We start from the raw sequence: 25,351 nt of genomic DNA, 5'->3' as shown, positions 1-25,351 counted from the left end.
CTTTTTTATTTGAGATGGTATTTTATATTTCAAAACATTTTCAGCATCAATAAACAGCAGATTCAAATTGTGACAACTTGCATATAATGGAACAAATGAATTATAATGATTACCCTCACCATATCTTTTTCATGGACAGTAATGGTGGAAATATTACATTACACTACACTGTAATAAGTGAATTTAATGGTAAAATACTGTTAAAATGCTACAGGAAAAAAACTGTTAAATGGTTAACGGTAATTTCCCCTACTATATATACTGGACATTGCATGTACTTTTACGGTAGTATACGATCTAAAACGAACGTATAATTTAGGGTGAATTACCGTAAATTGACATTACCAGAATTCCCTTGGTTTACATTTCAAATTTGATGTTTTTTTAGCTGCTTCTTAGTTTTTGCTTATCAGTTTTGTACATTAGGGTTGTATGTCACATCTAATGTTGTTAAATTAATGTTTATTGCATCATTTCAGTTTTGTGTGTTTGCATGAATGACATTCTGCACCTTCTATATATGTTAATATTTAAAAGCTGCTTGTGATGGACTTTGGCTCGTCATGTGATTTTTCAATAGATTGGTGTATTAACAAAGATACAAAAAAAAAATTTAGGTACTTCAATAGGTACTAACATTCAATAAGTATTAACATTATTTCAGTCACAAACATTGCTACCTTATTATGGTAAATTTAACTGTTAAACTGTTTGTTTGTTTGTTTTTTGTTTTTTTGTTTTTTTTTTTTTACCATAAATTTTACGGAATTTGTTTTGCAGTGTACATTACATTGCATTGTCAGTTAAGTGTTGCAAATAGTCCAAAATATCATCCTCTATATGAATGGCAGCACACTTTAGGAAAAGCTCACCGTTTAGATTTGTTCTGATGGATTCATGAAGATCAAAAGGATCAATGCCGTTCAAAACGGAGACATTCATGTCCACAAGATCAATGAGCACCTGGGAACACTTTTCTGCGGGTGGGGAGTTTGGCCCTTTTGAAGAAAACACAAATTGAGCAAACAATACTGAAAAAAAGGCCTTCAGTGAAGTCACTTTCCCTCATCAGATTGATGCTTCCCAGCCTGAGATTAATGTCCGAAACCCATTAAAATGCTTTAATTTTAAGCTAAAAATGATATTATATCATTTAATTAAATATTATGTAATTATATTTATATGTAACACTTTTTTCTATGTAACAATTTTTCTCTCTATAATATTTAATTATGAAATCTTTAGCATTTTTTAAAGATGCATATGTGACATCTTTTGTGATTTGCAATATTCTGTTGTACCTTACAAATAAAATCTACGTTTTATTTGTATTTATATGAGTATTTATGTGTATTTTAAAAAAAATCTACAATTTGCATAAAATGTTATGGGTAAATATACTACAAATATTTAAATATGCATGTAATGAAAAAAAATTCTTGTAATGTATTCATTCTAGCTTTGGTGCAGGTCACGGTCTTTAAAATCAAAGATCAACCTACTCATACTGCAGGCCCGTAGCCAGGGGGGGTTCGGGTGGTTCGAACGACCCACCCCATCCAGCCAAAGGTCCACAATTTATGTACGTTTTTTTTTTTGTCCTTTAAATCAGCAAGTGTTCTTTTAAATAACGAACTTTTAAAGCCATAAAAAGTATTAAATACTTTAAATAGTATAAGAAAAGTCTAAATTATAATTTCAAGAGGTCTTAAATTTGGAAAGACAAAAATCGCGTTATGGATTAAATGTGCTAGTCGTTTGAAGCGCGCGTTATCCGCTACAGATCACAGTTCAAACAGCAGCGGAGCGACAGTTTACTAGAGCAGATGCGTTTACTCGCGATCACTAAACAGCGCTGTGAGATCCAGAGTGAAGCGCTTGAATTCGGTGAAGAACACAATGACATGGCGATTTAAACAGATGAAACAGCGCTGACAAACAGCAGAAACACTGTGCGCAACCATAGTCAGAATCATTTAATGTAATGGATTATTTTTACTGTAACACTGACTGCACTATGGTATTGCGGCAGAATTGTGGTACATATCGAACTGTGATATATTATTATGTATACATGTATTAAATCTATTAAAGGATGGAATGGAATGGAAGGTAATGGAATATAATTACAGTATTTTGTGATTAATAGCGTTTGTGCATTTATACTAAGACCACTGTTCTTCATACAAATACCTTGAAGCCATGTAGTTCATTTTTATACCATGGTATTGAGGTGAATAATTATTTTGATTAATTTCATCATATAAAAATAAGCTTGTTACAATTTTTACAGATGTTACTGTTTTTGATGATGAACATTATCTGAGCTGTAAATCAGGATATCAGTTTAGACATCTTGCTTATTCCATATTAATAATTCTTTTTCTGCAGGTCTTTAAAAAAAAGTAACAAAGAGCCTTAAATTTGATTAAAAAAAAAAAAAAAAAAAACTTGCATAAAATTCCTTTTCTGATATTTGTATTTTGAAAAGGAGGAAAGACTGCATAGGGCTCAGAGGTTGAAAGGGGCCCAGAATGGAGGCTCAGAAAACTCAGTGGAAGGGTGTAGCATGGGTCAAGGAAGAACACAGTATATTTTCACCAGGGGCAGTTCTAGAACCTTTTTTTCAGACTGTCATCAACTTTTTTGTTTGTTTAATTTGCACAATGAACATGGGTTGGATCTCTTACTTTTGAGTTCTTAAAGTACACCAAACTTTTGAGTACACCAAATTAATGAATTTCACTTTAAAATGTATAAAATTTTCCCCTGGGGGGGCATGCCCCCAGACCCCCCTAGAGGGACACACGTCCACCCACCATCTATATATGTGTGAGTATAATGAATGTGTTCATTTATTGCATTAAAATGTCGTTCATTTCATTAACTAACTTATTGCTTTAGGTATTTGTGTATATTTACTGAACAAGGCGATATCTTGGTAAACAGTTTAACAACATTGTAGTAAATATTTTTGGTGAATACAAAAATCATGCTTATTAAGATACTAACAGACATGATAATACAGCGCAAATTGGTGAATGAGTAGTCAACAAAATGAAGTATTTGAGCCTCATAGTTAAATACAAAATGGGTGGGAACTGAAAAGGTCCACTTTTTGGAAAAAAAAAGACCCCCCCCCCTTCTACTAGGCTGGCTACGGGCCTGTACTGTATGTTTTATTCTTCTCTTTATAGCGTTTAGCATGTTTCCATTTGGAAGCATGGAAAGAACTTTTGTTTAAATATGAAAGATCTCTATGAGTAAAATCCATAAATAAAAACAAGAAATGCTTTACCTTGCTCCATCCCCTCAATCATCCCATTTTCTATTCTAGATTTTACTTTAAAAAGGAAATCTGGGGGAATCAAAAGGAATTAAAGTATTAGAGTTGTGATAATGAAAATTACTTTGGACAGAATCGAATCTTCAGAACAAATGCAACTGCACCTCTTATTCCTTGCCAGGCGAGTTTTGGAAGCTCTCGTTCATCAGCTATAGCGCTGCCACACATAGCTGCATGATATCAACAAACAGTGAGTTTAAAATAAATGAAACAAAAATGAATCAGAAACAGACTGTTTTAGACTATTCTGATTTAGGTCAGGTTAGTTCAGTAGCTGATGTTGCAAATATTAACAAACTCTCCTGTGACAGCATTTCTTACCTTGCAGGTACAGCATGTCCATTTCAGGCTGGTGTTTTGTCTTTGACCCATTGTAAAACCGGCTGCCGAAGCTGGATGTTCCCACAAATGCTCCAGTGAGGGAATAACCTGCTTCATATGGACTGATCTCAAACCAGGGGTCTGCAGACAGAAAGCACCACTGTATAACAGCTGACATGAGCACAATAACTCTCTTTCTTTCTCATGTATACAAACCTCCTTCGCTGCGCTGTTTGCATTGCTTGTCAATCACTGTGTAGATGGGAAACGGGTCTTTTCTGTGCTTGCGACGTTGACTTGTGAGTGTGCGTTCATCGATCTGAAGAGAAAATAGTTTTTTTTTGCAGCATTATGTCATTGTAAAGGAGCCTGGGGACTATTTATTTAGCCAATTTCACTTTAAATTAAATCAGCACAGCTGTTTTCAACATGAAGCCGCAAATCAGCACATTAGAAGGATCATTTGACACTGAAGACTGGAGTAAAGATGCTGAATCAATTGCATTTTTATATTCACATATAAATGATTTTAAATTGTAATGATATTTCACAAAATTACTGATTTTACTGTTTTTGTAAATGCAGCCTTAATGAGCAGAAGAGACTTCTTTTATTAACAAAATAAACATATTCACATTAAACACATTATTTCTACCTAAAATAATTAGTGCCGTTTAAAAAATACGGTAACACTTTAGAATAGGGAACACTTATTCACTATTAACTAAGACTTTTTACTCAATAAATTCCTAATTTGCTGCTTATTAATAGTTAGTAAGGTAGTTGTTAAGTTTAGGTATTGGGTAGGATTAGGGATGTAGAATAAGGTCATGTAGAAAAACGCATTAATATGTGCTTAATTAGTACTAATAAATGGCTAATATTCTAGTTACATACATGCTAATAAGCAACTAAGAAAACATAAAATTAAGTGTTACCAAAAATATTCAGTACTGTAACACTACTATTGTTATTATTTTTTAAAATAAATTACTGTTAGTACATTCAATAAAGGGCCCAAAATGGTTACTTTTATAATTCTTTAGATTTAGATATATAAAAATACTGACTATTTCCACAATAATTAAGTTTTCTGTTTAAAATAATATTTAAGTACTTTTTCTTTAACAGCCGAGAGCAACAAACAGCAGAACAAACTGTAAACTGTCATTTTTATATCATTATTGAGAGTATTATAGAGAATTATAGAGAGTCCAGATAATTGTACTGCTGTGGTTTTCTTGAGGTTAAACAAAAAACCTAGGACTAGTTTGCAAAAGTAAAGTTTTAAAAATGATCTTGAATTTTTAACAAACAGTTTGATTGACAGCAATGTTTCAGGCAACGATGTTCAGTATGAGGAGATCTATGATATGATATGAATACCCTGTTTTTGTAATAAAAATTGTACAATATGCGTTCATTTGCATGCTTGAAAATTGCAATAGCACAGCCCCAGTGGCCAATTTACTTTAGACCTTTAGAGGTGTGAGTCAAACAGGACCGCCGAATTTCATTCTGATTGGCCTCCGTTAACCCTGTCTAATAGGTGCTCAAACTTCATTGGCCATTGGCAGTGTGGCTTTAAAAAAAAAATTAAATAAATAATAAAAAAAAAAAAAAAAAAAAAAAAACCGACTAGTTTGCAAAAGTATGTTTTTTGTTTTTTGTTTTTTAAATTCAAAATAGTCCTAGGGAGGGGCATATCATTCGTAGTATTCATATATCAATACTGATGCGAGTATCATAAGTATCGAAACTCAAGTAGAAAATATTGATACTAAGGCGTGTTTTATTTACCAGTAAAAAAAAAAAAAAAAATCCATACAATATGTATAGAATGATATGAATAACCTATGCTAGCAAATAATTGTGGAACTGTTGGAACTACTTTCCTGCTCATCCCAACATGTAAATGTTGAGAGACCGAATCAATCAATCACAGAGAGCGTTTACTCACTTCTGACAATGTATTAAAACTGGGCTGTTTTTTATAAGAAAACATTTATCTTTTTGGGAACAGCAGGCTAGAACACTGCTTATCAGTTTATATGTGACCCAGGACCACAAAACCATTCTTAAGTCACACAGGTATATTTGTAGCAATAGCCAACAAAACATTGTATGGGTCAAAATGACCATTTTTTCTTTTATCCCAAAAAACATAAGGATATCATGTAAAGATCATTTTCCATGAAGATATTTTGTAAACTTTTTACCATAAATTTATCAAAACTTAATTTTTGATTAGTAATATGCATTACGAAGAACTTCATTTGGATAATTTTAAAGGTGATTTCCTCAATATTTAGATTTTTTTGCACCCTCAGATTCCAGATTTTTAAATATAATTGTATCTTGGCCAAATATTGACCTATCCTAACTAGGGGTGCACCGATCCGATATTAGGATCGGATATCGGCCGCGATATTGAAAAAATAGCTGGATCGGGGATCGGAAAAATTAACAGATCCACGGGCCGATCCAGTTTTTTTCCTCTTTTTTTTTTCCTCCGTCGCAGCGTTGCAGCAGTTCTTACGTCATCAGCACGTGTGTCGCATGCTGGAATGCAGTTGGAGCATGGAGCGAGCCTACATTTTAATATTAAAAACAATATTAATAGTATAGTTATTAGTTAAAAATATCTAAATTAGTTAAAAATGTCTAAAATGTTATAAGTCCGGGCTTTTCAGGTCATAGTTCAGAAATGGCTGGGCTTCGGGCCTGTTCTAGGCTTATCCTTATTTTTATATTTTATACATACACCAATTATGGTGATGAAAACAAATTTCTGGGCTGGTGGAAACAACACGAGACTTCACTTTCGCTTTCACTTTCGAGACCGGCTCCGGAAGCGTTTAGTGTCTCCGCCAGCAGCAGCAAATCAGCGCATCTGGAAGAGATCCGCGTTCAAGCGCACGCAATGGGCTGAAACTTCCCACACAGCTCCGGCAAACGTAATTACAGTGAATGTGTCGGGGGAAATAGAAAGGAGATATTTTAATTATTTATGAACAAACCAGTGTTTTCCCAAGGATGAAGTTGCCGATCCTCACTCCCCATCTCCTCTCTGGACGCGCCTTTAGAGAAATGCATCTTTACAGATTACATATTGAAGAGTTTTTTTTTTTTTTTGTTTTGTTTTTTGTTTTTTAAAGAGTATTAGTTTTGTTTCGTTAAGTACTTTAAGTAAGCTTTCTATAGATATATGTATCATGTCTGTGAGGTATGTATTCGCTGAGTTTCCGTTAATTTTTGTGAAGCGTTGAGGCAACAGAAAGCGCATCATGTTTGTTTTCATTTAATAAAAGCACCGTTTGCAACGTTTTGTTGTTATTGTGAGTGCACACAAATAAAAGCAGACCCTTAACAGTTCCGAATGGTGTATTACTCTTACCCTTACGAGCAAAAATGACGGAACATTTTAAATTGTTTCCACTGAAAAAAAATGCAAGTAATGGCGCTGGCACCTCCATTTCCTGCAATTCCACTTTAGCTTCTACTCTCGCAAAAAGGATTGTGTATGCGTCTAATAGCGCACATTTATCTGTTTAACGTTAAAACTAACATTGTTTTATATTTGAACTCTTTTAGCCCTATATCTATAGATCTTATTTTAGGCAAGTTGTGATTTGAGAAGGCAAAATTGATCAAACAGACTGTGCGTGTTTGATCAATGTGTCGGATCAGTCCTTCGCTGACCACTTGGTCATTACTTTAAAAAACAAAAACTTAGCCTATATTTAATTAACAAAAATGCTCCAAATGTTTTTCTAAATGAAACGAAATATAATCACTTTGCCATTAAAACTGAGGTATTTCAGTGGATGAAACAGTAGTATAAGATGTGATTGCAAATTCAAATGTTTTGTAGACATGGCGAAGTCATAATCATAGCAATAAGATTGTGTGTGTTTGAATCGAGATCGCGAACTTTTAATGAATAATCCATATGCGTCTATAGCCTATGTATGTCATAATTTGTACCAGACCTCAAAATTTAATATAAATCATACTCTCAAAATAAAAAGATATTTTATGCATGCAACAGCCTGTCACTGGCAGTCCCTTGTGAAAATGAACCATGGTTTTATTAAAGTGACCCTAGTTAATCTATATTTGTAGATTTCCATGGTTACCACTACATTAAACATATTTTAAAGGAGAAGTTCAATGTAGTTAACCATGTGTAAACCAAAATATTATCTAATTGCAATTGAGGCATGAATGTTAAAATGCATTTCAAATATAAAGTTAAGTGGGTATCATTACCCAATTTACTTTTAGTAATTTATAAATTTATAAATTTAATAAATTGCATAATTTAAATGTTTAGTTTATGACCTGTCCTATCATATTGTTGTCGATATCGAAAACGAAATAGTGAATATCGCCCATCTCTAGTAGCTTCTCTGTCAGGGTGATCGGAGCGAGTCTTGGTGAAGTCATAGATGGGGTGCGTATGACCTGCCCTTAAAGTTTCAAGGCTCTATGCCTTACGGTTTGGTCTGTTTAATATCAGAATGCCGATCTTTGAAAAACGTAATTACAGTAGGGTTTTAGTGCTACATGCTTCAACTTTCATTTTTAAGAGTGGCAACTATGGTTGCGGTATGAAAGTTTACAGACCTCTTTCACATACTTTGTGACGGTCCACACTGCCCAGAGGTCAGTCAAGCTGAAGAGGTCTTTCCCATAGTAATACTTCTTCAGTTTGGCCAATGCTTCTCGCCAGCTGACTCCTGGACCATTGAGTCTACTGACGATTTTTTTTTTCACAGTCCCTAGTTTGGTGGACCAATCTGGTACTTGGTATAAGGAGGCCATGCACCTTCAGAGAAGAACATACTGCTGTCATTTTTGACATTTAACCCAGTTCAATCTCTGTGTGTTTGTTGTTTTTCAGGGTTCATACCAGGTGGATCCAGAGACTCCGCTCAGATAAAGGATGCAGTCCAGAAGACCCGCTTTATCAAGCTGAACCAGGCATTCCAGCAAACTCACCATGGCTCTTTGTCCTCCTCCAGAACCCAGCAATGCAATGTTTGGCACCGCATTCTGAAATGCAAATATTCATCAGCTACAACACCATTTGTAGGAATAACATCAGTCATAGATGAAGTATAGTATGGTTTACCTTTTTGCTATATATCTTGAGTTTCTGCAGGCTTTTTAGAACAGTTTTTCTTCTTTTGACTACAAACTCCTCTTCATCCTTATTCAAAGAGTGTCTGATTCTCACCCCGCTGCTGCTGTGGCTGAAAACAGACACACGGGTTGAACTGAACATCACATGCTTTGATTTGAGATTTGTGTTCAATTTAGTTTTTTCACTGTGATCACTTACTAGAATTATCCAGTTTACAGACTTTAAACAGGGTTTGTACTAATTTGATTTTTATTTATTTTGTTAAAGTAAGGGATGAATTCAATGAATTTTATTGGCAAGAAGTGTCCCAATTAATCACAGTATGTTTATGAAGAGGTGCTTGAAAAATGCTGGAATTATGAACACTGTATGTGTCTTTAATTACAAAGTAATTTATTTTAGAATTTTATAATATTTGAGGTATTTGAATTTATTTTGAAATTACAATATGTATTTTTTATTTTAAAATGTATTTACAATTATTAAAATTTAATATTAAATATAATATTAAGTTAAAGTTATAAATATATTTTTAAAACCATATATATATATATATATATATATATATATATATATACTGTATATATATTTTTTTTTTTTCAAAACCTACAAATCAAGAGAATGCATAATTAGATGTATTGTACAGAAAATGGTTTCTACACAAAATAGAGAGGGTTACACATTAAATTAAGTAATTTTATGAATGCTTGCAGCAATACTTGAAAAGTATTGCTGTTTAATTGGGACAAAATGAAATGTTTGTTTCTGTTACAGCATCTTTGACTAAAAATCATATAAGACATTTAAAACCATTTAGTTCATGCTTTTCTACGGCATATGTTGCATCTGTTATACTTTATTTGTACAGTTTACCAAAAAAACAATTTATCTTTTTGAGAATTTGTAAAGTGGAAGTTGTGATTGTAATCCTTAAAAACAAAAAGTCCTGGAATTTTGCTAAAGAGTATTTTTATGAACCCTCTTTAAAGTAATGCAGCCCATGTCATATTTTACAGCAGGAATACGTACCTTTCCTGAGATATGCACGTTCCCATCTAAAAATAAATAAATAAAAATATAGTTGACAATAAAGTTAAAATCTATAATTAAAAAAATAAATAAATTATATATATTTATATATATATATATATATATATATATATATATATATATTGTGACGAGTCGACTGCCTCCCCCCTTATTGTCAGCTGCACCCCGTCGGTAATCGCCGCCCTTCACCAGGCTCCCGACGGGAGTGGGCGTGTGGGAGGAGGAGGGGCGCTGAAACATCCAGGTCTGGCGGCGTGTGATGGGGCACACCTGATGTGAATGAAGCCTCATCACCGCCGCTGTTAAAATGCCGAGCGCGCCTCTCCTCAGGAGACCGGTCTCTTCCCCGTGCATGCACGCTGGTGTCCTCGTGGGTCCAGGAAGGGGTGAAGAGGGAACCAGCGCCGCAGGACGAGTTGCCGCAGGACGAGTTGCCGCAGGACGAGTTGCCGACCCCGCGGGTTCGGATGAGGACCGCACCCGTGACGGCTGACGGGCCAAGATGCCGGGCCGTGATATCCCCCAGAAGCGCCACGTAGGTGGAGGAGGACGATGCCGCTAGAGAAGCCGCCGCCCCTCGCACCCCGGACCTGAGTGGGGAGCGCGTGCGGCCGCCGGACTCCGCCCCTTACCTGGACCCTTCCCTTCGGAACACTACCCCTCCTTCACGGAACCCCGTCACATCGAGGACACCAGATCCCCCTTTTTCTTTTGGACACTTTTTCCCCTTTTTGGACACTTTCTGTTTTATTGTTTAATAAAAGCCTCTCCGAGGCCTGACGTCACACCCACTGTGTCTGTCGCTTTGCTCCGCCCCCGTGACAATATATATATATTTTGTAAAAAATCACAGCAATATTATAAACATCATAGTATTGCAATTAAAATCATTTCTATAATCATTTTATCAATTATTATTGCTGCTTTATAGTTTTGTGGAAATAATGATATTTTCATTTTTTCAGGATTCTTTGATTAACAGATGAAAAGACGAATAGTATATGACGGTTCGTAATAATAAAAAAATAATACGAAAAAAATTAGAAATCATATTAGAATGATTTCTGAATGATCATGTGATGCAGAAGACTGGAGTAATGATGCTAAAAATTCAGCTAAATATGAATAAATTACATTTTAACATATTCACATAGATATTCACATGGAAAACATATACTTTAAATTGTAACATATTGATCAAATAAATTAAGCCTTGGTGAGCAGATGAGATTTCTTTCAAAAATATATCAAAAAAATCTTAATTATCCCAAAATTCAAAAGTGTAGTTGGTAGTGTAGTTTTCACTAGTTTCCTCACATTTTAATTAGAGCAAGTAGTCATTCATACTACTGTTGTCACTTATAAATCTAATGACATTAGGACTTGAATTGCCTGTTGTAAAGGCTTTAAATCATGTACTCACTGTTCTTGACTCGTCTTGTAAAGTCCTCTGATTCACCAATGACAACAAAAGGCGTTGTGTTTCGTACCGAGCAGAAGATGCTCTTTTATAGGCTCTAGAGCATCATGAGGGGTGGAGGAGATGAATGTGAACATATATAATCACACACAGAGAGCACACAATCTACTTCTCTGAAATGTCCTTGTAACTAGAAAAAATGACTGAAGGTCAAGCCACCAGATGTGTGTGTGGGTAAGGGTTAAAAATAAAAAAACAAAATGTTAAAAATTAGGTATAAATGTGTTCAACAATTATGTGTTCATAATGAGTCTATGACACATTTTTACCTAGTTTTTAACATTTTGTTTTTTTATCATAAAAAAACATTTTGTTTACATTTTGTTATTTTCTCTGAAATGCTATAAAAGGAAAAAATTCTTGCATGTGTGCAGTAAAGCATGAGCTCAAATGTTGCACAGGTCAACTTATACTACGTTTATACTACAGACACTGTTATACTGTATGTCTCAGATTTTAATTTAGATTTAAACTAATGCATTTTAGCATGTTCCTTGATGTTAAATGAAGGCCATATCAAAAAACATTTTTATTATTATTATTATTATTATTATTATTATTATTATTATTATTATTATTATTATTTTAGGAACTAATAAATAGCAGATTGATGTTTCATGTCATTGCCTTTTAACTATAAACTTATTAATATAAATCATTTATTTGCTAGCAATTCATTTTGTCAGTGTTCCAATGTTCAGTAAATTATAATCAAATAAAATGCAAACATACAGTAAAATGAAAGCATTTCAAATGTACATATTGAATAAAATTATAAACACGCATCAAAACATTGTGCAGAATTTTAACACAATCAGTGAGCCATATTAACACTGAAACATCATTTTAATGCATTAAGTGTTGCTTACATGCAACTGAAAATGACCAGACACTTTTGACACTTTTTATATAATGTGTTAATATTACACAAATATTAAACCTATTTGTAATTAATAAAAAGAAAAAGAAAGTGAAACAGACAGATAAAAATTGATTTTCTTCCTCAATATTTTTTTCCGTTTTTTTCAGTACAAATATATAAACATTAGATGCAACTTTTTGGAAAATGCATCAAAATGAAGTGAGTTTTTGTTTAGAGCAAGAACAAATACCTGCCAGTGGGGTCAGAAAAATCGACTTAATTCAAAAGGAAAACAAAATTGTTTTTCTGACCCCACAGACAGCTATTTTAAGCAAAAGCTCATTTAATTTTAAAACATATTTCAGAAAATAGGACAAAAGTAAATGTAAAACAATCCAAAAGAATGTTTCAGAACTCAGTTTGATCAACTCTGCTTTAATCTGGCCTGCAGAACACTCGCAGCTCAAGCGTGGGATTTGTTTTTCACACATCTGCTGTTACACAGATAAAAGGCGAGATGTCACAGATGTTGAAACATGTGTTACAGTAACACCTCACAATCTTGTATCTCTCTATCAGATACACGATCTGTTCTCTGCAGTGTCAGTTATGTTACACAATATCTTTTTTTGTAAATTTTGTGTACTCAAGGTTAAAAACACTAGGTCTTTTGTGTACATTTAAAGGGTTGCTATTATGCTTTTTCATCTTTTGAACTTTAGTCAGTGTTTGGTGTGTATCTTTCGACATAAAAAAGATCTACGAAGTTACAAATCTCAAAGTCCACTCCAAGGGGAGATATTTCATTTTTAAAAAATCCCCTTTCAAGAACTACAAAGAACGGCTCCTTTGGACTACAGCGTTTGTTTTCTGCATGCAATAATGTCACAACGCATCCATGATTAGAATATCATTAAATTAAATCCCGCCCACAGAAATTCTACTTGTTGGAGGGTGTGTAGGGACGAGGTGGGGGATTAGCCTAACTTTAGCTATGCAGCGCGGAGAACCGCTTCAACGAGCCGCAGCGCGGCGGGTATAAACACAAGCATTGACAAGAGTGGCCGATTCAGAGCTGCAACGCGCCTCAGACACCTCCGTGAAGTTGGCACCCCATAAAAAGAAATAATGACCAAAATTATGCCATTCGTTTGTGCTGATTTGTGCCGCAAAAACGAAGGTTTGTGCTGGTTTGGTGTTTAAGATATTAAACATTATATTTTTGACCGTGTGACGTCACTTTCCACCCCATGTTGCCCAAATCGCTCCAAACTGGCGCAGATTTGTGCCGGTTTGTGCCGTTAAAAGAAATCATGTAACTATGACCGCTGCTTAAATATAACGAAAACAAAACAGTGACGTCACTCTGCACTCCATGCAATCTAAATCATTCCAAAATTTTGCCATTCCTTTGTGCTGTTAAAAGAAACCAACCATAACCTCTCCTTAAATATAAATATATACTGTGTATATATATATATATATATATCCATATAGTTAAAGATATTGTTCATGCTGCCTTGAAATTTACATTTAGTCAACTTTAAATATGAAGTTAGTGAAAACTAACTTGAAAAGACTAAGTGAAAAGACTACATTTTAAATTTTAACCCAGCACGAACACTAACTTTAAAAAAAAAAACTCTGCAGTGGCGCTAAATACTGTATTTGTTTTTTCTAAGGAAGGGAATTAGATACAACCGGCACAAATCGAGCACAAACGAACGGCACCGGTTTGGAGAGATTTGGACGACATGGGGTGGAGAGTGACGTCACTGCCTCAAATTGCTTTTGTTATTTCTAAGAAGGGGAAATATATTTGGCGTTCATTTCAACGGCACAAACCGGCACAAATCGAGCACAAACGAATGGCACCTTTTGGAGCGATTTCGACGATATGGGGTGGAGAGTTACATAACAGTCCCAAACAAATATTTTACCCATTATATTTAAGAAGGGCTCGGAGATACCAGGTTTGTTTTAACGGCACAAACGGGCACAAATCCAGCACAAACGAACTGCGCCGGTTTAGAGCAATTTGGGCAACATGGGGTGGAGATTGACGTCACACGGTCAAAAAAATAATGTTTAATATCTTAAACACCAAACCAGCACAAACGTTCGTGGTCATTATTTCTTTTAATGGGGTGCCAACTTCACGGAGGTGCCGCCAGACGTGTGCAGTGTGTGGTAAGAGATTTATTCATCATACAATGTAGATAGCTTTACTTATAAACCCCAGTGTTTTTTAAAAAGCATAAACTTGCACTAGAATAGGCTAGGCTGATCAGTGATGATGTTCTTTGATAATGTTAGGCTGCTTTTAGCCTTATGCTGGAGCTGGTTTCAAGCAATGAAACTAAGTATGTATTTATAATTAAATATATTAGCACGATAATATAATGTATTGGCGATCTCGCAGGATGACGATAGGACCCAACACTACTGTAGCTTATTATTTACTAACCATCCATGCATCCCAGGTGTATATGACTTCCTTCTTTCATATGAATGCAATCGGAGTTATATTAAAAAATGTCCTAGCACTCCCAAGTTTTAGAATGGCATAGATAACCGGAGCTAAGCTGTACTATTAAACTTTCCCTAAGCTACTTGCCAGCTGGGTGCTAGCACCTACACGCACCTTAACTTGGTTAATAAAACGTGCGAGCACTCGTGTCCCATACACTGCATGACCTGAGTGTCTCTGTAAGCAGGTGTACAGACAGAATAACCCATCAGGAGGCAGCACTGTCATCTTACGCTTTTAATTAGAACACAGAGTGAGAACTTCCACATGCAAGGCCATATCAACATCTCCCTCCCCTACACATCTCTCTCCATGACGGTAACAGTTACACTTTTTATATAACAGGGCTGCAAATGAACCAAACCCACCCAAACTAACTTGGGTTAGTGAGAGTTAGGGTTAGTGTCCCCACAACCCTAATCTCCCACAACAAAATCCAGCAAATGTCCTGGCCGGCGACGAACACACTTCGGCCTTCCTGATGTTCTACCCCCAGCGCCAGGCTTAGTCCTGAGTCCGTCATTGTCCGTCTCTGCACTGGGAGTGGATGGTGAAGAGCCGCTCTGGTTTCCACCAGTCTCTTGTTCTGGGGCCAGTGGGTGGTACGGTGCCAACCGGTCCTTATGAAACACCCACCCGTCTACCCCATCCAGGCATTTGGACCCTGAAGACCACCTCCAAAATTTGGTCCAGAATCTCTCCAGGTCCCTGCCAAGGATGAGTCAGTTTGGGCAACAATCCTTGCTTCCTTTGGGGGCAAAACACCCACACTTTGTCCCGTGGCCCCAGGGTAGGCCCGTGGGCCCAGGTGTCGTACACCCGCTTCTGGCGGGCTCCAGCTTCCTCTAGGGCCTCTCGGCCAGTTGATGGACGATGCTCAGACGCTCCTTCAACCGCCTAAAGTAGTCCAGTTCTGGCCCACCAGCAATCTCAGGCTCGGGGGGTGAGCCGAACACCAAGTCCACTGACGTGCGGAGCTCCCTCCCAAACATCAGCGCCACCGGTGTGCACTGACTCGACTCCTGTACTGCTGTTTTATATGCCCCCAGGACCAGGGGCAGATGCTGGTCCCAGTCTCTCTGGTGCTGACTGGTTAAGATGGCAAGTTGGGTGGCCAGGGTGCAACGGGTGTGGTTCACAGGGTGAAACGCTCAACCAGTCCATCGCTTTGAGAGTGGAGGGGAGTGGTTCTTGTCTTCTTCACCCCCCACACGCTGTGCATCCTGCTGACACCCTGACCAGTAGAACCGCTGCCGCAGCTGCCACACTGTCTTGGTATTCCCGAAGTGGCCGGATTCAGCTGCCCCATGAACCCAACGGAGGACCTCAGAGCGCAGAGTGTGGGGAACCAGAAGTTGCAGACGGTCGATCCCCCCAAGCCGGAACCACCATCTGTAGATCATGCCGTCGTGGAGCTCCAGGCTGCCCCACTGAGATCGGCGCTGCCAATGCTGACAATGGCCCCAGACCTCGTTCTTCCTGGTGACAGCAATACTGCCACTTGTCACGAGGCATGGATCCCTGTCCCATGTGTCCCAGAACCATGTGTCCCAGAAACTGTGTCTGGCGGGTGAGCAGGTTAAACTTGGCCGGGTTCAACCGCAACACTACGGATGGCTGTCAGAACCTCCCGTAAGTTGTGGACAGCCTGGTCAAAGTCTTTGGCATGGACCAACAGATCGTCCAAGTAGACCACACAGTGGGTGTGGGGAATGTCTTTAAGGACACGCTCCATCAGACTGCCAGGTCATTACAATATGCATCCATCCATACTAAAAAGTGCGTCACAACGCTCCGGGGGTTAATAAAGGCCTTCTGTACCAATGCATACCGATGCATTTCTGTAAGAAAAACTATTCATATTTAAAACATGAGAATCACTTTAATTTAGCTTGCACTAACAGTTGTACACGGAACTTGCTTCTTTGACAAGGGGTGTGGCAGTACGGAAATACCGTTAAAGCTGTACACCAATCGCAACACAGTGGGAAAGCTAACCAATCACAACACATTTCATTTTTCAAAAGGCGGGCCTTCATTAAACCATTAAACTAGTGGAGCCATACGTGCCAGCCTGGGAGAAGTGTATTGTAAAAATGTAAATTATGTTAAAAAATAATGCGTTTTCGAACCACCAAGCATGAAAGCATGTTCTAGTACACCCCCTAAACAAAATCAAGACTTATGCTGTAAAAGAGCATAATAGGACCTCTTTAAACATTTTTCCTTGCTAAAAAAAAAAAAAAATTCTTTCTTTTTTTTTTTATGTACTTATCCCAAACTTTTGACAGGTATACAGTTTCTACAAAAACATTTAGCAGCACAAATGTTAATGTTTTTGCTCATAGTTTGTCAATATTTCATATCAGAATGATTTCTGAAGGATCATGAGAGATTCTGAGAGATTAGAAAAACTTCATAAACTGTTTAAATGAAATCCCATAATAATTTAAATATGGCTTTATATAATATAATATCATAATTTATATAATATTAATATCATAATTTAAATTTTATATTTTGTATTGTATAAATATGGTTTATATTTTATAACTGTTATAAATATGGTAATTATCTCTAAAGTGTAATAAATTAAATATATTATAATCATATTTATTGAAATATTTCGATAATTTGAAATACTGAACACATACTAAATGGCAATAATAAAATGCCACATTTCTATATTAATGGAATTAGATGAATAAATAAATTACCTTATAGGCTATCAGTTTTCATGGCACAAATATTAAATCACTAAACATTATATTGGTAAATCAATTATAATATATTTATACTAATAAATTAAAACATTTATTGCTAATATTTGAATATGTTTTGTTTATGTTTATATATTCTGCTTTCATTTGATATTCCATTATATATATTTTTAAATTTCATCCATTCTTCAAACCACTTGACCTACTATATAGTGTTTGTGGGGTTATTTGTTTTTACATATATGCATAAATTGTTTAATTTCATTAATATTATGACATTTTTATTTAATTATATATTGCATTGAAACATAAGTAATAATAATAATAATTAAATACTGCCATTCCACAGTTTATCTCTGGTCTGTGGTGTCCAAGCAGAAGGTTGGACTTTGATCATTTGATGTCATAACATCTTTTTGCTTTTATAAAAGCGTGAGGAGCTTATGCCGCAAGTAGGCGGATACCTTCAGGTAGTGGGGTTAATTTTAGGAGGGGTAGTGTAACGAAGACGCAGAGGTGGAATCCAAAAGCGGATGTTTATTAAAACAACAGCAAACATACACAATGAACCGTAATCCAAGCAGGCAGTGAGTAAAAGCAGGCAGTGGGTCAGATAACGAGAGAAACAGTCCAGTATAACAAACGTAACAATGGGGGTAATCCAGAGAGCGATGGTCAGAGGCAGAAATAGGTCAAACCTTGTAATCAGTCCACACAAGCAAACAATCCAAACAGGGGTGATCCGTAAACTCAGAAATCCATAAACAAAGCAAAACAGCAACAGGTAATCCAACAGAGTAAAGTTTACAACGCTCGGTAAGGCAGGTTTAACTGGCAATACTTCGCAACATGCAAGCACATGGTGAGTCCTTATATACTGCCAAACAGGAAGTGACAGTAGAAGCAGCAGAGGGAGCATGCAGGCAGTACTGGGGTGAGGGCTCCCTCTGCTGGCTTGGCGTTACAGAATCCCCCTAGGAGCGACTCCTGGCGCTCAAACAACAGTCCAGGTGGGTGGGGGAACAGAGGCAAAACAGGGGGTGGGACGGAGGGCCAGGTCCATGTAGAGCAGGTGGGTCTGGATCGTGGAGCAGGGACAGACAGTGAAGCACAGGAGGACCTGGACCATGGAGCAGTGGCAGACAGTGAAGCACTGGAGGACCTGGGCCGTGGGGCTGTGGCAGACAGTAGAACCCTGGAGGTCCTGGGCCGTGGTGCAGTGGCAGACAGTGAAGCACTGGAGGACCTGGGCCGTGGGGCTGTGGCAGACAGTAGAACCCTGGAGGTCCTGGGCCGTGGTGCTGTGGCAGACAGTGGAAACCTGGAGGACCTGGGCCGTGGAGCGACAGCAGACCGTGAAATACTGACGTGCCTGGGCCGCAGAGCAATGACAGACAGTGGAACACTGGAGGTCCTGGGCCGTGAAGCAGTAGCAGACCATGAAGTACTGGAAGGCCAGGGCCGTGGCACAATGGCAGAGTAGGGAGCCATGGCGACGCAGGCAGAGCAGACAGAACAGGGGGCCATAGCAAGGCAGGCAGAGCAGGCGTAACAGGGAGCCATTGCAGGGCAGGCAAAGCGGTGTGCACATGAATGATTTCTTTGGCCTTCTTGATAGCGACATGGCGGGCAGAGAGTTCATAATAGGCCTTTGTGACTGTGACATGGTGGGCAGAGAGTTCATGATAGGACGCCGCTCCCATAGGAGGATCTACAGTTAGCGCTGACACCTCTGGGGGCATGGGCGCAGATGCTTGGGCAGAAGAGGCCTCTGACGTAGACTCGTGGACAGACGAGGCAGTGAGTTCATTAATGGACGCCACCTCCTTAGGAGGTTCTACAGCGCATGCTGACACCTCAGGAGGTATTGGCGCAAACTCTTGGACAAGAGAGGCTTCTGGTATAGACTCGTGGATAGACGAGGCCTTGGGAGCAGACTCGTGGATAGACAAGGCTTCTTGAGCAGACTCGTGGACAGATGAAGCTTCGGGAGTAGACTCGTGGGCAGACGAAGCTTCTGGAGCAGACTCGTGGACAGACGAAGCTTCTGAAGCGGTCTCGTAGACAGACGAAGCTTCTGGAGCGGTTTCGTAGACAGGCGAGGCCTCCGGGGCAGACTCGTGGACCGGTGAGGCCTCGGGAGCAGACTTTTGGACAGAAGAGGCCTCTGGAGCACAGTATGCTGCCCACATACTGAGGATGGCTACGGCCATTACAGGCAGCACAGTAACTAGTGGGGTGTCTGTTGACCTTGTGGGTGCTGATGTTATGGGCTTGTGGCTTGTGAATGTGGGCTCTGCGTGGCTTGGGAGCGTGGGCTCTGCGTGGCTTGGGAGCGTGGGCTCTGCGTGGCTTGGGAGCGTGGGCTCTGCGTGGCTTGGGAGCGTGGGCTCTGCGTGGCTTGGGAGCGTGGGCTCTGCGTGGCTTGGGAGCGTGGGCTCTGCGTGGCTTGGGAGCGTGGGCTCTGCGTGGCTTGGGAGCGTGGGCTCTGCGTGGCTTGGGAGCGTGGGCTTGCGTGGCTTGGGAGCGTGGGCTCTGCGTGGCTTGGGAGCGTGGGCTGCGGGCTTGGGTCAGGAATGTTATAGGGGACCAGATGAGGATTTGGGAGGCCTAGCTTTTTGCCTTTGAGTTAGGGAGGCCTGCCGTGGCCGGACTTGACTCAGGGAGGCCTGCTGTGGCCGGACTTGACTTGGGAAGAACAGCGGTGACTTGACCTGGCTCGGGCAGTCCAGCTGTGACTTGACTTGGCTTGTGAAGGTCAACTGTGACTTGACTTGGCTCAGGGACAATAGCAGCAACTTGACTTGGCTCATGAAGAACAACCGTGGCGTGGCTTAGCTCAGGGAAGACAGCAGCAATTTGACTTGGCTTGTGAAGATCTGCTGTAACCTGGCTTGACTCAGGAACAACATGGCTTGACTCAGGAACAACATGGCTTGACTCAGGAACAACATGGCTTGACTCAGGAACAACATGGCTTGACTCAGGAACAACATGGCTTGACTCAGGAACAACATGGCTTGACTCAGGAACAACATGACTTGCAGCTTGACTTGGCTTGACTCGTGGGGAACAGCTGTGACTTGGCTTGACTCGTGGGGAACAGCTGTGACTTGGCTTGACTCGTGGGGAACAGCTGTGACTTGGCTTGACTCGTGGGGAACAGCTGTGACTTGGCTTGGGGAACAGCTGTGGAGGAGAACAGTAGCTTTGGCTTGACTTGACTCTGTTGCTTGACTTGACTCTGTTGCTTGACTTGACTCTGTTGCTTGACTTGACTCTGTTGCTTGACTTGACTCTGTTGCTTGACTTGACTCTGTTGCTTGACTTGACTCTGTTGCTTGACTTGACTCTGTTGCTTGACTTGACTCTGTTGCTTGACTTGACTCTGTTGCTTGACTTGACTCTGTTGCTTGACTTGACTCTGTTGCTTGACTTGACTCTGTTGCTTGACTTGACTCTGTTGCTTGACTTGACTCTGTTGCTTGACTTGACCTTGGAGCTGCAACTGTAGCTTGATTTGGTTCTGCAGCTTGACTTGGTTCTGCAGGAACAGTAGCTGTCATTTTAGCTGCCCATACAGCCATTAGGGGTGAGTCCAGTACGTGTGCCATCATGAGGCGTGGCTTGGAGACAGTGATTATCTTGTGGAGTGGCTCTGGGATGGCAGCCATCTTGTGAACTGGCTTGGGGAAGGCGGCCATCTTGTGGATTGGCTCTGGGAAGGCGGCCATCTTGTGGACTGGCTTGGAGATAGCAGCCATCTTGTGAGCTGGTTGTAGGAGGGTAGCCATGACAGGTGCAGACTCCGGACGGGCAGGAATGGCGTGAGCAGGCCCTGGAGCGGCAGGCATGGCGTGATGGAGCGGCAGGCATGGCGCAGGCCCTGGAGCGGCAGGCATGGCGTGAGCAGGCCCTGGAGCGGCAGGCCCTGGCGCGGCAGGCCCTGGCGTGCATGGCGTGAGGCCCTGGAGCGGCAGGCATGGCGTGGCAGGCCCTGGAGCGGCAGGCATGGCGTGAGGGCCCTGGAGCGGCAGGCATGGCGTGAGGCAGGCCCTGGAGCGGCAGGCATGGCGTGAGCAGGCCCTGGAGCGGCAGGCATGGCGTGAGCAGGCCCTGGCGGCAGGCATGGCGTGAACAGGCTTTGGCTTGGTGGATGTGGCTTGAACAGGCTGTGGTGTGGTGTGAGCAGGCCCTGGAGCAGGAATTGGCGTGAGCAGGCTCCCTTTGCAGGCATGACGCAGGCAATCCCAACAGTGTATGATGATCCGCCCTAGGAGTAGAGCATGATCAATATATTTCTCAGTGACCAATGAATCTTTCCCCCAGGTAGCCATGAACGAATGGGATCGTTTAAACCCACCCGAAAAATGTCCTTCAGTGCCACGTCATTAAAATCAACAAGGTAACACAGTCCAAAAAATTCTCTACATACTCCTCTATAGCCTTGTCCCCTTGACGAAGGCAGAGGAGACGAGATACTGTTGGGTTCATGTTGGCTGATCGTTTCCGCTGGATTCTTGGTAGGCGAAGTATTCTGTAACGAAGACGCAGAGGTGGAATCCAAAAGCGGATGTTTATTAAAACAACAGCAAACATACACAATGAACCGTAATCCAAGCAGGCAGTGAGTAAAAGCAGGCAGTGGGTCAGATAACGAGAGAAACAGTCCAGTATAACAAACGTAACAATGGGGGTAATCCAGAGAGCGATGGTCAGAGGCAGAAATAGGTCAAACCTTGTAATCAGTCCACACAAGCAAACAATCCAAACAGGGGTGATCCGTAAACTCAGAAATCCATAAACAAAGCAAAACAGCAACAGGTAATCCAACAGAGTAAAGTTTACAACGCTCGGTAAGGCAGGTTTAACTGGCAATACTTCGCAACATGCAAGCACATGGTGAGTCCTTATATACTGCCAAACAGGAAGTGACAGTAGAAGCAGCAGAGGGAGCATGCAGGCAGTACTGGGGTGAGGGCTCCCTCTGCTGGCTTGGCGTTACAGGTAGGTATGGACCTTTTATACCAGGGGTGGCAAACTTCAGTCCTGGACAGCCACAGTCCTAAGGTCGATAATATTAGCCCCTTTAAGAAATTATCTTTTTGATTGGCTATGGAACATACCACTGTTGTCCAATGACTCGCCTAATTAATCTTGTAAAACAATTCGTAAAAATATAGATATATATATATATACTGTCATCATGGCAAAGACAAAAGAAATTAGTTTGGACTTGAGAAAAATAATTGATAATGCTCACAGAGGAGAAGACATATACACATTATCAAGGCGTTTCAAGTTTTTTTTTTTTTTTTTGTTTCAAGTGTCAAGAACTGCCATGAGAAGTATTGTCAAGAAGTTTAAAGAAACCCACAGGGTGGAGACCAAGACTGGCCAAGGCAGGAAGCAAAAGACGTTTCTAAAGCATTTGGGAATTATTAGAAAAATAAAGAAATATTTGATAGGTGACTAATAATTTAATTTTCAAATGTTATATACATTTACACATTTTATGTATAAATATGGTAAAATGTGTATTTTTTAACGGAACCCTCCAGGTCTCGTCGTTCAGCCCCCGTTGAAATGTGCAGCATCTCCTAAGCTCATCCCACGGAGGGAATCTTGCAGCATGAAGGAGGATCACTACAGAGCCTGAGCCAAGCCCGTCCAACCATGTGCGAGAGCCGCCCACGTGGAACGCGACGGTGGATGTTTCAGTGGAACATGATGGTGCTGTGGAAAGCACCACCCACTGCACCGCCACTGAGGGTGAGCGAAGTCTGGATCTGGGACTATTATATGTGGAACAAGACTTGATCAATTTCCATGAGGATATATATGTGGAACGGGACAAGTAATGTTTTGTCACTTCGCTTGTATACCCAGACCAGAACAAACAAATCTTCCAATCAGTTGTAGAAACATAAAAGACCTTTTGGTTTGTCAGGAGATCTCGTGACCCAGAGTCACACCTGGCTGGGGATTCTCACCCAACCCTAAGGGGAAAATGCACCTCTCAGCAACAAAACACAATTCTACAAAAGTTTTCAATCTTCCTCACCATATAAGTGACTGCTGTAAAAATTTAGACCATTTTACCAATTGCAGAAATACCTTTAAAATGATACCAAACATGAAAGGGAAAAGATGTAACACGTAGTATATGGACATTCTTAGTGATCTTTTGGGGGAAAAGAGTGAGATGCAGGGAGGGGAGAGGAGAGGAGAGGAGAGGGAGGAAGGGGGTTGTAAATGAGCAAGGGGGGTGGTGTTGTTTGCCCTCTTTGAAGACCTCTTCTCCAGATTAGTTTTATTGTTTTGTTGCATGGCATCTGCTTTTTTCAGAGTTCCTGGACTTTCTTGAGGAAATAATTTCACCTCTTACATGCCCATATTTGGTTGTTCCTGTTTCCTGTCCTCGTTTAATCATTATTAGTTAACCTTGTATCACCTGTGCCTTAATTATGTTCATCGTAATCACCTGTCTTTATAAGTTGCATTCAGTTCAGTGTTTGTCGTCTGGTCTCGTCAGTGCATGTATTATACCTTTATTAAACATATTTAATTACTAAAATTTGTTCGGATAGGTGACAACACATAACATATTTTCAAATGTATTTTACAACAACATTTTACAAAACCAAGACAAGATACCAAACCAAGGGAAATCAGTCATTTAAAATGTATTTAAAATTTTATTGTAAATCTGTTGTCAATAATACGAAAATGCAACATTTATTATTGACATTTTTGTGAATTCACAGTGAATTCAGGATAGTATGAGTTCAGCGACATAAATCTGTGTGATTGTGGAAAGATGAAGGATATATCTTATATATATTTTTTTTATTCTGCATTTCCTTATTGAACTTTGTTTGCATTTAACAAGAACACACCAACTCCAGTAATCATAAATTATTACTAATCTTTAACTCAAAACTACATGTAATGATTAACAGAAATCAAAAAGCTGAGTTAATATACAGTCCATGAGTCTTATGTGATAGTTCCAAGGAAACTGACTTAACACCTTGTGCGTCAATAGAGGACAAAAATGTCCATATCAAAAAACTCAGAAAAATTAGAAGCTTGGGAGTACAGACTTAAGTTTGGTCTTATTTTAAAGAAGACCCTTGGCAGATTATTGTTAAAGTTGTAAACAAAATATATAAAGCCAAAAAAGTTGTAGAGGTTTAAGTTTATGAAAATGATTTATATATAATCTGTATATATAGCTATATTTATATAATATATGTATATTTTATATAACAATTTGAACTAAATGATTGATAGAAAATCAAAGCCATAAATCTAAACAAGTTGTGTTCCAAATTTGAGGTTGATATCTCAAAAATTGAGCTATAGTAAGATTTTGTTTGGGTGCAGCACCAAACTTTTCCCATTAGATTCCAGAAAAGCTCTGCTGGCATTCACATCGGTGGGATGTGTGATTCGCAGTACAGTATAGTTTCTCCCTCTCAAACATTACAGGGGCGCACACACAAATGCACAATTTTATTTAGGACACACATACAAACCACACTCTGACATCCATACCAACATACCACAATTTTAGTTGCATAATTGATCAAATTGACTCTGTAATATGCATAAGCAGAAAACAGGAATAAAGCGAAAATTAGCTTTGTATGCCAAACTTGGAAAAATGGCACCATTTAGTACAAATTTTAATTTTGAAGCCTTGCCAACAGAATGAACAAATATTAACAAATATTGCATCATTTTATAGTTAAATGGCCCTGGGATTAAAAATTGTTTTAATGGGTTTCAATGAGGACATTTTTGTCCAAAAGGTGCGAAGAGGAACTATTTTTTGTACCTAGTGTAAAATAGATTTATTAAAGGAAATGAATGTGAAATATTAAAATT

The 25,351-nt window shown here is 39.3% G+C and overlaps 1 protein-coding gene across 1 annotated transcript in view; it reads right to left on the bottom strand.

The window, feature by feature from the left end:
• LOC127160695 (cytosolic phospholipase A2 gamma) overlaps positions 1-25,351 on the bottom strand; it is a 45,983-nt gene that overhangs the window by 19,478 nt on the left and 1,154 nt on the right. The gene's annotated exons all lie outside the window — the stretch shown is intronic.

The sequence above is a fragment of the Labeo rohita genome, unplaced genomic scaffold, assembly GCF_022985175.1.
Source record: "Labeo rohita strain BAU-BD-2019 unplaced genomic scaffold, IGBB_LRoh.1.0 scaffold_432, whole genome shotgun sequence".
Taxonomy (NCBI): domain Eukaryota; kingdom Metazoa; phylum Chordata; class Actinopteri; order Cypriniformes; family Cyprinidae; genus Labeo; species Labeo rohita.
Note: the sequence above shows the minus strand (reverse complement) of the source record. Positions and strands in the feature narration are given on the sequence as shown.